Source organism: Manis javanica, chromosome 3, assembly GCF_040802235.1.
Source record: "Manis javanica isolate MJ-LG chromosome 3, MJ_LKY, whole genome shotgun sequence".
Taxonomy (NCBI): domain Eukaryota; kingdom Metazoa; phylum Chordata; class Mammalia; order Pholidota; family Manidae; genus Manis; species Manis javanica.
Window position 1 is genome coordinate 8447224 of NC_133158.1, and position 12446 is coordinate 8459669.

Sequence of the window (12446 nt, forward strand, 5' to 3'; positions counted from 1 at the left end):
GGCCTCCAGGGGGGAACCACAGAGCTCCAAGCCTGTGCCCTTTATGATTTAGTTCCAAAGTGTGCTGCAGATGCCCTGAAGCAATTCAGACGTCTGTCTCCTGCACTCTCACCAGAGCCCCACGAATAGGTCAAGCACTGTCCTTCACAGGTAGTGTTCCTTGCCCGTGAGGATGGATAAAATGCCGTTTGTGCACCCAAATGGCTGTCACAGAATGGTTTTAAAACCAAGTAACCATGCTGACCAACAAAACAGTGTTGAGAAAGTAACCTAAAATTCCTATGCAACAACTCTCTGTTTTTAAAAGTAAGTCTCAGTTCCTGGCAGGTTAGAGAGAGGCCCACAGCCTTGGAGAGCCAGTCATTCTGCTCACACCAAAAACAAGACAGCAGTTTTTTAAGGGCAGGCACCTCTGATCTTTGCTTTTCGACTTTTTTAAACAAATCGGTCCCAGAAAGTGGCCCCCAAAAGCGGCTGGTGGCCCTCTCTAATGGTAAGTGGGTGAGGCAGAGAGGGGGAGCAGCAATGGGGCTTAGAGAGCCGCCCCCCCCACCCGAGTGCCTGTGAGGCGATGCAAGCATCACCGTCTGCCGCCAGAATGAGGTGACCCCAGAGCCATGGCCGGACGCCCCACAGGGTGAGGATGGCCTCAGGAGAGCAGGGCCACTTTGCAGCGAGTTTCCCAGCTCCAAACCATTTATCTGTGCTGTGTCGTGCATGCCGATGAGTAACACAACTTCCTTCTGTGAGGAAGCGTTGATGAGACAGATGCCTGTTGAGCAGGGCCTGTTTCTCAGTGCGCCGTGTTTGGGCCCCGAGGGCTCGGCGGGCAGCAGGTGGCCAGCCCTGCTCCGCAGGCCAGGTGGACGCTCTTCTGCTGCAGAGATGGGGCTCATCTGCTGGCGTGCCTTTGGCAAATGGCCCCCGATGTGGCACTGTCACATTTCTCTTTGGAGGGACACCTCAGACACTAAGGACAGCAAACACACAGGAAGGGTCACGGCCGTGTGTGCGGCCCTGAGTGAATCACCACGGCCCCACGGGGCTGCTCACCACCTCTGTCCCACCGTGTCCCGGCAGGGGACACCACATGGGCACGGAGGCTCTGGAGTGGGGGTGAGGGGCCAGAGCAGAGCCAGGCCCCTTGGGGACCGAGGCTGCTGCTTGGGCATTTCCCGCTGCCCACCTGCAACCAGCAGCTGCCGGCTGCCATGCTGGTCCATTTACACCCACTTCCTTGTATCTACTGCCAGCAAAGCCTCGCCCTAAAAGGCTTTCTTGTTCTGATGGAGCTTACGAAGAACAGGCTTTATTTGTCTCTAAATCTTTAGCTGATATTACTTTTCCCCGAGACTCAGTAGAAATGAAAAAGGATTACTTTTTATTTACTTGTGCCTTTCATGAAAGAAACTAATTTTGAGGAAGAAAAGTCCCTCCAATGTGAAATACCTCCCCTCCCTGCAGGCTCTCCGAAGGGACAGGGGACAAGCTGAAAGGCAGACACCCTTTGTCATTTACCGGGTCTGACAGCTGCTTCCTATCCTGCCGTTGAGGGTGACCTTCCTCCAGCTGATGTCTCTGCCCTGCTGGTGCTGCTGTTGGAGTGGAATTTTAGAGTCAAGCGTGGAGCAGGCTACCTCTGATAATGAAAGACTCGGAGAGTTTGCTGAGTGTGTTATTTAATTAGTGGCACTTGTGTCTGGAGTGTGTACAACCGTGTAGTTGAATAAAAGGCGTATTTGCTGAGGGATTATAGACAAATACCCCAGGATCGTCACATTGAGAATTTGTTGAGGCTCAGCACATTTAAAATACAGCCTAATGGGGTCATTATACATTTTCCTCTCCGTCATTTAAAAGGCACTGCCGTTGATAGACGGGTGTTCTTTTTGCCTTGCATGTGTGCTTAGATTACAAGCCCCCCAAAATCCTTAGGCTAACAGATAAATGTCTATTGCCCGGAGCAGGGCCTTTCCTCAAAAACAAAAAGACGAAATCTTTAGTGCTGCATTTTGAGTATGAAATTGGTGGTTAAATACATTGCAGTTTACTTCAGTTGCTCACAACTTGGCTAATCCGAATTACTTTCAAGTTCTGCCTGAGAGCAAAAGATCGAAGGGTGAAAACTGGCAAGAAAACACAGGTGAAGGCTTTCCCTGAGGTTCTAGTGCTTAGAAGGAGACGCAGGTTGTGCAAAGGTAAAGATGAACATGCCCTGTACAGAGGCGTCAGCGGTCTGCAGAGGGAAATCTCTACAGATCTATCGCTACACGTGTTCACATACTATGAGCGGCCCAGTTTTAAGCCTGTTTTCTCCCTTGTGTGACTGGGCAAGTTATAGCCATTCTCTGGACCACAGTTTCATCTGTTGTAAAAGAATAGGCTGAATTATATGCCCCTTAACCTCCCTGTTGGCCCAAAGATGCTCAGAGTCTCTATTATTTCTCAGTAGGGCCATGGAAACTGACTATCCCACTGAAAGGAGAGAGAGCTGATTGATCACATTTGGGACTTGAGGGTTATTTTTTCCTGGTAGGACCCCTGAAGATCTGCAAAGCCATTTAAATGTGCCCTGCTAAAGGGCTGGAAGGCTCCCCCAATATCAAAAGCCCAGCTATGTGGTCCAGGGACAAGGGCCCATGTCAGGGTCCTGCCCCCCCAATCCCCGCCCCCACCCCCAGTCATGGCAGACAGTGGAAACAAAAGGCTAAGTGGAGTGTGCAGAGAGGCCCTGAGGCTGAGCCCAGTGGGTGCTTTTTCCTGGGTGGGAAGGGAAAGCCGTCTGCACAGAGCATCTAGCAGCCGGCTCCTGAGATAAGGACGCCCAGTCCGATGTGTGGGAACCTTGCTCCGTCTCACTTCAGCCCTGTAAGGTAGACCTCATAAGCCCGGTTTCCAGCCGGGCAGCGGTCACAAAGTCAGTACGGGGTTGGAGCCCGGCCAGCTTAGTTCTGGAGACCAGCGTCCTCACAGCTGCAGTGTCCAGAGTGGTGGCCCCTAGCGGCATGTGGCTGAGGGGCCCTAGGAAAAGTGCCCAGTTAAACTGAGATGTGCTGGAGGTGTAAAATATCTACTGGGTTTCCAAGACTGGCTCTAAAAAAGGAAGGTAAAATAGCTCAATCATTCTCTATATTCATATAATATCTTTATAATTTTTTATATTATGAAGATATGAAAACACTGAAATAATAACATTTGGATATATGGGTTTAAATATAACAAATTATTCACATTAAATTACTCTGTCTTTAATGTGGCTGCTAGGAAATTTACGATGAGACGTGTGGCCCCCATCCGGGCCCCACTGGGTAGCACCGCTCTGGGACACCATCCTGGGAGCTGGGCTCTGCACTGAGCACGGAGGGCAGCTGGCCTGCAGGGGAGGAGAGGGGATTTTATGAGTGTCTGGACAGTTTAGTATTTGAGACCATGGGCTCTGGGTTCAAGGTAGGCTTGGGACTTACTTGCTGTGCAATGTTGTTCAAGTTACTTTGCCTATCTGTGTTTCTCTTCCATCAGCTACTGCTGAGGGTGGGGAAAATAATAGTATCTACCACACAGAGTTGTTATGAGGACTAAAGACGCACATGTCAGGCACTGAGCATAATACGTAGCCCAGAGAAAGGTCTAGACTCTAAAGAAATGTAAGTTATTGTCCCTCATTGATTCACTCAGCAAGTGTTTATGAGTACACACGATACGCCAGGAGCTGTTCCAAATGCTGGAGGTGATGGCCCTGTCCTTGGATACTTACCTGCTAGTGGGGGAAATAGACAAACAAATAAATCTATAATGCGGTAACAGGGGATGGCGGGCACTATAAAGAAAAATAAGGCTGGTTTAAGGGCTAGAAGGAAACACAGGCACTACTTCAGATTTGACACCTGGGACAGGCCTTTCTGAGGAGGTGACATGTAGGTCAAATCTTCAATGGAGGGAAGAAGAAAGAATTTTAGGCAGAGGGGGACAAGAGGTGCCAGGGCCCCGACGTGGCGGAGGCATGTGTGCTGTGGTCAGTGACAGCAGGAACCAGGACGGCTGGGGGAGCAAGTGTGCGGGAGTCACCGGAGATGAGACTGGATTTTATCCTACGCCCTTTACTGTGGCCTCCAGGACCTCAGGTGACTGGGCCCTGGCTGGCTTTCCCAAGTTTGGAGGAGGGCACGATCTGCTTCCCATTCAAAAGGATCATGACACACGTACTATTTTAATGTGTTCATGCTTTTGTATGACCTCGGATGAGTTTGAGGGTATAGATGTGTATTTTAAGAGCCCTAGTCAACAGCTGATGTATGATACTCTATATAAAGAAATTATATTTTTAACTACAGTATCATTAGAGCTTATCTAAACAAGGGAAGTTTGTAGGTTTTACTGAAAAAAAAAAACTTTTAAACTTTTACACTACGTTTCATTTCCATCGAGTCTCATTTCATAAAGGATTAAAGAAATTAACCACACACATGATCTTCCACCTTAAAAGAAAAAACGTTGCCAACAGATAACAGACCCCGGAGAAAAGAGTGGTGATGCAAAACTTTGATAGTGTGTCAAAGATAAATGCTGATTTACTACATCAGGCATATTCCTTGTTCCAAATGGATAACTCCAGACCTTGCAAGAGTCACGGGGCAGATTGGACCAGGGAGGGGCAGAGTTCTAAGAGTGGTTGGGGCTCCGCAGGGCCAAGACTGGCCTTCTGCCTGCTAGGAAGCTTCCCTTTCCTGAGCTACGGCCCTGGCTTATTATTTCTAATTAAAAAGTGATTCAAGCAATATCATGGGCTTTCGGTTCTTCAAAGCAATAGCCCACCGTCTGTCTGCAGCAAAGAATGCCAATAGTTCTAAACTTTCTGTGGGCCTCATTGGAACAAGATGGGGAGCGTTAGCAGAGGAAAATTGCTGAGAACATCTAATTATATTCAAAGCCATTTTTGCCTGTCTTAAAGGAATGGAAATGATCTGCAGGTTTTTATAGACCTTCTTGACCTAAAGATATTGGCTGGTGGAAAGAGAATCCTCGATTGGGTTCTTTTAATGCTTTAATTATTATGTGATCTATCATCTTACGCACTGACTCGCCCACTTTGAAAAATCTTTTAAATACGCATTAAAATTGATTGGCTCATCCTAGACTGTGAGGGGCTCTTGGACGGCATGTAATTGTATGTGGGCATGGTGGGGTAGACATAATCGACTCAAAGTCAACTAATTTATGGTAGGGTAAAGTAGTGAAATCAGTTTGGTTACAGGTGAGGCTGCCGTTGTACTGGCGACGTGTACAGAACCCAGCGGCAGCTTGCTGGTTCCCGAATCAGTCTCACTGCTTCAGATCGGCCATCAGCTCCGCTGGTGCAGGGCCACACTTCACCTGCTGTGTCTCAGACAGTGTCTGGCTCAAAGTGGGATCACAACCAATAGCTGGTGATGGAGTTCTACCACCTCAAGGTCAAAAGGGTCCCGCAGGAGGCAGTCTGCCTGGTTGTAGCCAGGACTCCTGACAGCAAATAAGGAAACCCATTTCAGATGCGCCACCAGATACATCTTTAATTACACCTAGGCCTTACCGACCTTTTAACTGTGAAGGATGAGTGGATGCAGGAACCCACTCCCTCTCTTTACCTTTTTTTTCTCCCTTCGTGCTGGGGGCTTCTCCTGCATCTGCCTTCTCCAAATGATGAGCCGAATGCCCGCCAGCAACCTCCAGTCCAAGGCACCCCTTCCAGGCCTTCTCTGTGCCCACATACCAGATGGTAGGAAAGAACTCTCATTGGCCGAGCTGGGGTCACATGCCTCCCTGTGGCCTTTTGATGAGATTGGCAGTTCCTGTCTGCTACGCCCCATCCTATTTTCTGCTTAAATCTCTCTACGATCTTCTAAATGTTCTGAAATTCAAGAACTAATTGCAGACTCTTGGTGAAAACCTCCTGTCGCTACAGGAAACCCTAACTGACAGGTCTTGAATGGAGCCTTTGGGAGTCCTCACTGATCCCAGAAATGCAACAGCAACACATTATGGTCTAATTACGATTAGCTGGGATTCACTCCTGTTCATTGAATGTCGTTTTAATTTTCAGGAAAATATTCAATCTTTAACTGTTGCCGTGGAGGGAAGCAGGGGGCTGTGCTGTCCATTTAGCAGGGTTATGACGTGGACGAGGTGGCCTGTGTGAAGCCCCAGCACAGAAACTGGCGCATATGCCGGGCTCTTATCCTGCAGTTAGTAAAGAAGGAGGAATAAGCTCTGTCTCACGCCCCAACTTCATTGTACAACTCTTGTCTTCAATTAGGTAGAGTTTAAACAAGGAAGGAGTTTTCTAAACAGAGACCCAGCAGTCTTAGTGTAAAGGTGGGTGCAGGCTTTGGAGTCAGACTGCTTGGACTTGAACCGTGACTCTCCCTATTTACCCTGAGAATGTTTGGGCAAGTCCCATAGCGCCTTCAGCCTCAGTTTGCATATCTGAAAATTGGGGCAATACTAGAGGGTGGTTGTGGGGTTTAATTGAAATAAAACCTGTAAGGTGTTTGGTATCGTTTGTCCGCAGCAAGCTGTCCGTAAGTGGTATCACTCAGGAACATTAATAATAAATTGTCTCTGTGGTGGTGTCTGTGACTGTGTTCCTGAAATCAGGATCTCGTTGACCAGTGCGGCCTCTTAGGAGGATGGCCACAAGGAGGAGAATCAACTCTCCAAGGTAGTAGCAGGTATCTGCAAAGATGATGTGCTGTGATTATTCTCTTCCAGTTTAATCCTATTATGGAAATGTTGAATATCCAGCCAGCAAACAGACCATACATTAAAGTCAATCTCATCCTTCCTTTTTTGTTCTTAAAAGAAAACTTTCTGTTATCTGATTTATTTTTAGTTCTTTTTATGGTGAAATATAACACATACAGAAAAGTGCTTAAGAAATATATATAACTTATAGAATTAAATAAAGCAAACAAGGATCTTGCCACCGCGATGACAAGGGTGGAACATTGCCACCCCCGGCCACCCCCCTCTCCCCTTCCAATCACACCCTCTTCTCACTTCCCTGCAGAGGTAACCACAGGGCTGGGTTTATGGGGGTTGCTTCCTCTTATAATTTGACCCTCTGAATGAATGCATCTCTAAACACTCTTAGTTTTGCCTGTTTTAGAGCTTTGCGTGAATACAATCACACAGTATGTTTTCTTTGTGTTTCTGCTGTTCCACCTTCTTGCAAACACTTGATATTGTCAGTCTTCTAAAGTTTTGATTATTGTGGTGGGTATATAACGGTATTTCATTGTGTTTTAAGTTTACATTTCCCTGATGACTAAAGATTATTGGCCATTTCAATACCTATTTTTTATGAAGTGCCTGTTCAAATCCTTTTGTATTTTCTATGGGGCTGTTGATCTTTTCTTAATGATTCGTAAGTTTTTTTTTTTCTTTTAACAAAATTACCTTCTGGATATTGGTCCTTTGTTGGCAATGTATGTGGCAAATACCTTCTCCTACTCTATGTCTTGCCTTTTTATTCTCTTACTGGCGTTTTTTGCTAAACAGGATTGCTTAATTTGAATGTAATCCAATTTATTAATCTTTCTTTATGGTAATGTTTTTTTGTGTTCTATGTAGAAGTCTTTCCCCATAGCGAGATCATGAAGATATTTTCCTCCATTATCTTTCTAAATGCTTTATTGTTTTGAATTACATTTTTAATTATAATCTACTTGGAATTGACTTGCATATGGTGTGAGGTAGGGTAGAGTTTCATTAGTTCTCTACCAGGATAGTCAGTATTCCCAGAACCATTTGTTGCACGGGTCTTTCTTTCCCCACAGGTCTGTGATGTCATTTTTATTACAAATCGGGTGTTCATATATGCCTAGATCTGTTTCTGGCTTTCTCTTCTGTTCCAGCAGTCTATCTATCCTTGTATAATAGCATGTTTTTTAACTTGGATAGCCTTATAATTAGTCGACACCCTGTAGAATAAACTGTCCTATGCTTCTAACTTGTTCTTTTAATAGTCCCTGGCTACATTTCCATAAGCATGAGAATCAACCTGTCAATTTTCACTACAAAATGGAACAAAAATGTCTATGGGAATTTGGATGTGAGTTACACTGATTTATAGGTCAATTTGAGAAGAATTGAGTCTTTATGCAATTGAGTCATTCATGTCTCCATTTATTTAATTCTTCTTTAATGCCTCTTAAGAACTGCTTATAGTTTTCTGTCTGGATGTTACGTATCTTTAATTACTCCTAGGCATTTGATTTCTGATGCTCACACAGGTATCCCCAGCTTTTTGAAAGTTTGCATTACACCTACCGACTGTAATGCTTCTACGGAGACCTACATTAGTACTTGCTGTCACTAACCGAAATTAATCAGAAGAGGACTTTTGTTTTTTATGAAAAAAGGCAAAAAGCAAAAACAGCATGCAGCATTTGTTTGGAATGAGCCATCAGAGGCAGTGCACACCCCAGGAAACTAGAGGGGTCCCACCAAGCCTCTTCCTGGGACATGATGCTCAGCATCCCAGCATGGAGCAGCCCTAGCTGTGAATTCTATCTGTGAGCAGCATCTGGGTTTTAGCTGCGGTTATTTTGTGAATCTGCTATCAAGACATGTCAGAAGGTATCAGAAAAGCCTGAGAGATTATGTCTTGGGTCAGGGACTGCTCAAAACTTTTCCACACCAATTAACGGTGGTTGCTTTTTCACTTCGCACCATATGGCTCATGAGAGGTTTCATAGGAACGCTATGCTTTCAGATGGTGGGGGAAGCCTTTATAAGCTAATTTTAAATACTTTCATTTTTTTAACTGTGTGGCTGTCACGGCCTGAATGTTTATGTCCTTCCAAAATGTATATGTTGAAGCCCTGACTCCCAATATGACAGCAATAGGAGATGGGGCCTTTGGGAGGAGTTCGGTTAGGCGAGGTCCTGCGGGTAGCTGCTGCCATGATGGGATTGGTATCTTACAAGGAGAGCAGGAGACGGAAGCTTGCTTCCTTCACGCGAGGACACAGTGAGCAGGTGGCCACCTACAAGTCGGAGGAGGGCTCTCACCAGAACCTGACCTGCTGGCACCTATCTCAGACTCACAGCCTCCATAACTGCGAAGCATAAATTTCTGTTGCTTAAGGCAGCCAGTTTATGGCATTTTGTTATGGTGGCTCAACCTAACACACTGGCTGATAGAGAGAAATTTAAAAACTTTTATTCAGAGGGCTTGTTAAGTTTGTTAATTTCAATTTGTTTCTCAGTGGATTATTTTGTATTTTCTGCATATATCATATTGTCTGCAAATAGTGACAGTTTCAATGCGCTCAGGAAAAGTTGCTCATGTTTATATTCAAGAGATTTTTGCCTGTGTTTTTCTTCTATGAGTTTTATGGTTTCATGACTTACATTCAAGTCTTTCATCCATTTTGAGTTTACTTTTCTAATCCTTCTACCTTGTATTGCTCTGACTTTTGCACTAGCTAGGACATGAGTACATTGTGAAATAACAGGGCAAATAGTGAATATTCTGTGTGTGTGTGTGTGTGTGTTTTAATTGAGGTATCATTGATATACAATCTTATATTGGTTTCAAATGTACAATACAGTGGTTCAACAGTTACCCATATTATTAAATCCTCACCCCCTCTAGTGCAGTCACTATCTATCAATGTAGAAAGATGTTACAATATTCTCCATGCTGTACTACCATCTCTGTGACCAACTTATTTTGTGATTGCAAATTATTGTGCCCCTTTATCACCCTCACCCTCTCCATCCACCTGCCCCAACTCCTCCCCCTTGGTAACCACTAGTCCCTTCTCAGTGTCTATGAGTCTACTGCTATTTCATTCATTCTGTTTTGCTTTGTTTTCATATTCCACAAATAAGTGAAATCATATTGTATTTGTCTTTCTCTGCCTGGTTTATTTCACTTAGAATAATATCCTCTACATCCATCCATGTTGTTGCAAATGGCAGGATTTCTTTTTTTATGGCTGAAAAATATTCCATTGTGTATATGTACCACATCTTCTTTATCCATTCATCTACCGTTGGACACTTAGGTTGCTTCCATATCTTGGCTATTGTAAATAATGTGGTGATAAACATAGGGGTGCATATATCTTTTTTAACCAGGGATTTTTCTTTTCTTTGGGTAAATTCCTAGAAGTGGAATTACTGGATCAAATAGTATTTCTATTTTTAGTTTTTTGAGGAACCTCCATACTGCTTTCCACAACGGTTGTACCAATTGACATTCCCACCAACAGTGTAGGAGGGTTCCCTTTTCTCCACATCCTCGTCAACACTTGTTAGTTCTTGTCTTTTGGATGGTGGCCACTCTGATAGGTGTGAGGTGACATCTCATTGTGGTTTTGGTTTGCATTTCCCTGATGATTAGCAATGTGGAGCATCTTTTCATGTACCTGTTGGTCATCTGTATTTCTTATTTGGAGAAGTGTCTGTTCAGGTCCTCTGCCCATTTTTTAATCAGGCTACTCATTTTTTGGGTCTTGAGGCATATGAATTCTTTATATATTTTGGATGCTAACCCCCTTATCAGATGAGTCATTTACGAATATATTCTCCCATATTGTAGGATGACTTTTTGTTCTGTTGATGGTGTCCTTTGCTGTACAGAATCTCTTTAGTGTCCCACTTGTTCACTTTTGATTTTGTTTCCCTTGCCCAAGGAGATGCGCTCAGGAAAAGTTACTCATGGTTATATTCAAGAGATTTTTGCCTGTGTTTTTCTTCTATGAGTTTTATGGTTTCATGACTTACATTCAGGTCTTTCATCCATTTTGAGTTTACTTTTGTGTATGGGGTTAGACAATAATCCAGTTTCATTCTCTTGCATGCAGCTGTCCAGTTTTGCCAATGCCAGTTATTGAAGAAGCTGTCTTTTCCCCACTGTATATCCATGTCTCCTTTATTGTGTATTATTGGCCATATATTGGTGAGTTAATATCTGAGCTCTCTATTCTGTTCCATTGATCTATGGGTCTGTTCTTGTGCTGGTACCAAATTGTTTTGATTACTGTAGCTTTGTAGAAGAGCTTGAAGTCAGGGAGCATAGTACCCCCAGCTTGTGAATATTCTTATTAAAATTTCAGCTGAATGGGATTTAATGTTTCACCTTTAAGTATAAATTCCCTCTAGTTTTCCTGGAACTTGTACATTTATGAAGTTGGATGTTGAATTTGATAAACATTTTTTTCTGCAATGACTAAGATGATCCTATCATTTATTCTTTATTAGTCTGGTGAGAGACTGCCGAATGTGAAACATTCATTGGTCATAATGTATTATCCTTTCATAGACTATGTACACACACACACACATGCACAAAATTACTCTGTCTACCTGTCTGCTATTTTTTAGGAGTCTGGCATGTGTGTTTCCATGTGCAATTAATTAGCCTGTAGACTTTCTTTCAGTTATGCTCTTGTCAAATTCATGTACAAGTTGAAGAGTAGAAGAATCCCTTTTTCCCTTTCTTCTCTTCTCTAGCAGAATTTGTCCCCTCAGTCATAAGATTCTCATCAAGGATCTTACTCTTATTCAGATTCTTGTTTCTTCTGTGGTAGAATTTACCAGTAAAACTATCTGGGCCTGACATTTTCTTTGTGAGGATGGTTTTAATTCAGGTATGATTTCCTAAATGTTCACCAAATTATTCATATTTTCTTTGTTACTTTGTGGCAGTTGGGGTTCAGTGTATTTTTTTCTAGACACTTATCAATGTAATCCCAATTTTCAAACTTATTGGTCTAAAATTATTCATTATGTTCTCTTTTTAATGATGGCAATATCCAGAATGATGTTTGGTGTATTCAGTTTCAGGTTTTATTTCCTGCCAATGAATATGTGTCATAATTAATAGTAAATTACTCTCTAGACACACCTTTAGTTGCATCCACAAGTTCTGGTCTTCTTCATTCAGCTCAAAATTGTTTCTGATTTTCATTTGATTTCTTTCTCTTTACAATTCCTTTTGTGTGACTCTGCCCGTGATGAATTCTCTCAGCTTTTGTCAAAAAATATGTTTATTTCATCTTCATTCTGTACAAATATGTTAATGGGTATGGAAATCTAGATTGGCAGGTATTTTCATTCAAGCTCTTTAGAGCATTCATGTCTTCTTATTTTGTTTGTTTTTTGTTGCCTTTGGCCTAATTATTACTTCTTTAAAATTAATTTCTTTTTTCCTCAGTACTGAATCTAACAACTCGCTCTTTGCATTTGGTTTTCTGCAGTTTCATCATGATGTACCTAGTGCGGATGCTGCTTTGGCTTTGGTATATTCCTGAATTTTGGGACTGGTGGCTTTGACCAGATTAGAAACATTCTCAGCCACTAACTGTAGCTTCCACTTGAACTCCATTTAGGAACTTTGAATAAATTATTTGACTTTCTCATTACATTCTATGTTTTGGACCTCTCATGCTTTTTCCTAC

At 43.2% G+C, this 12446-nt stretch overlaps 1 protein-coding gene and 1 long non-coding RNA gene across 23 annotated transcripts in view; one reads left to right on the top strand and one right to left on the bottom strand.

Annotated features, from left to right (window-relative positions):
- Nucleotides 1-12446, top strand: part of LOC140848310 (uncharacterized) — a 290563-nt gene that overhangs the window by 230368 nt on the left and 47749 nt on the right. The window lies entirely within an intron of this gene.
- FHIT (fragile histidine triad diadenosine triphosphatase) overlaps nucleotides 1-12446 on the bottom strand; it is a 1286968-nt gene that overhangs the window by 4361 nt on the left and 1270161 nt on the right. The window contains exon 7 of one of the 22 annotated variants that reach the window (XM_073230792.1): nucleotides 2692-3373. The exons of the other annotated variants lie outside the window; for them this stretch is intronic. The gene's annotated coding sequence lies outside the window, so the exon portion shown is untranslated. Of the gene's footprint in view, nucleotides 1-2691; nucleotides 3374-12446 lie in introns of those variants that run through there. 22 annotated transcript variants of the gene reach the window in all.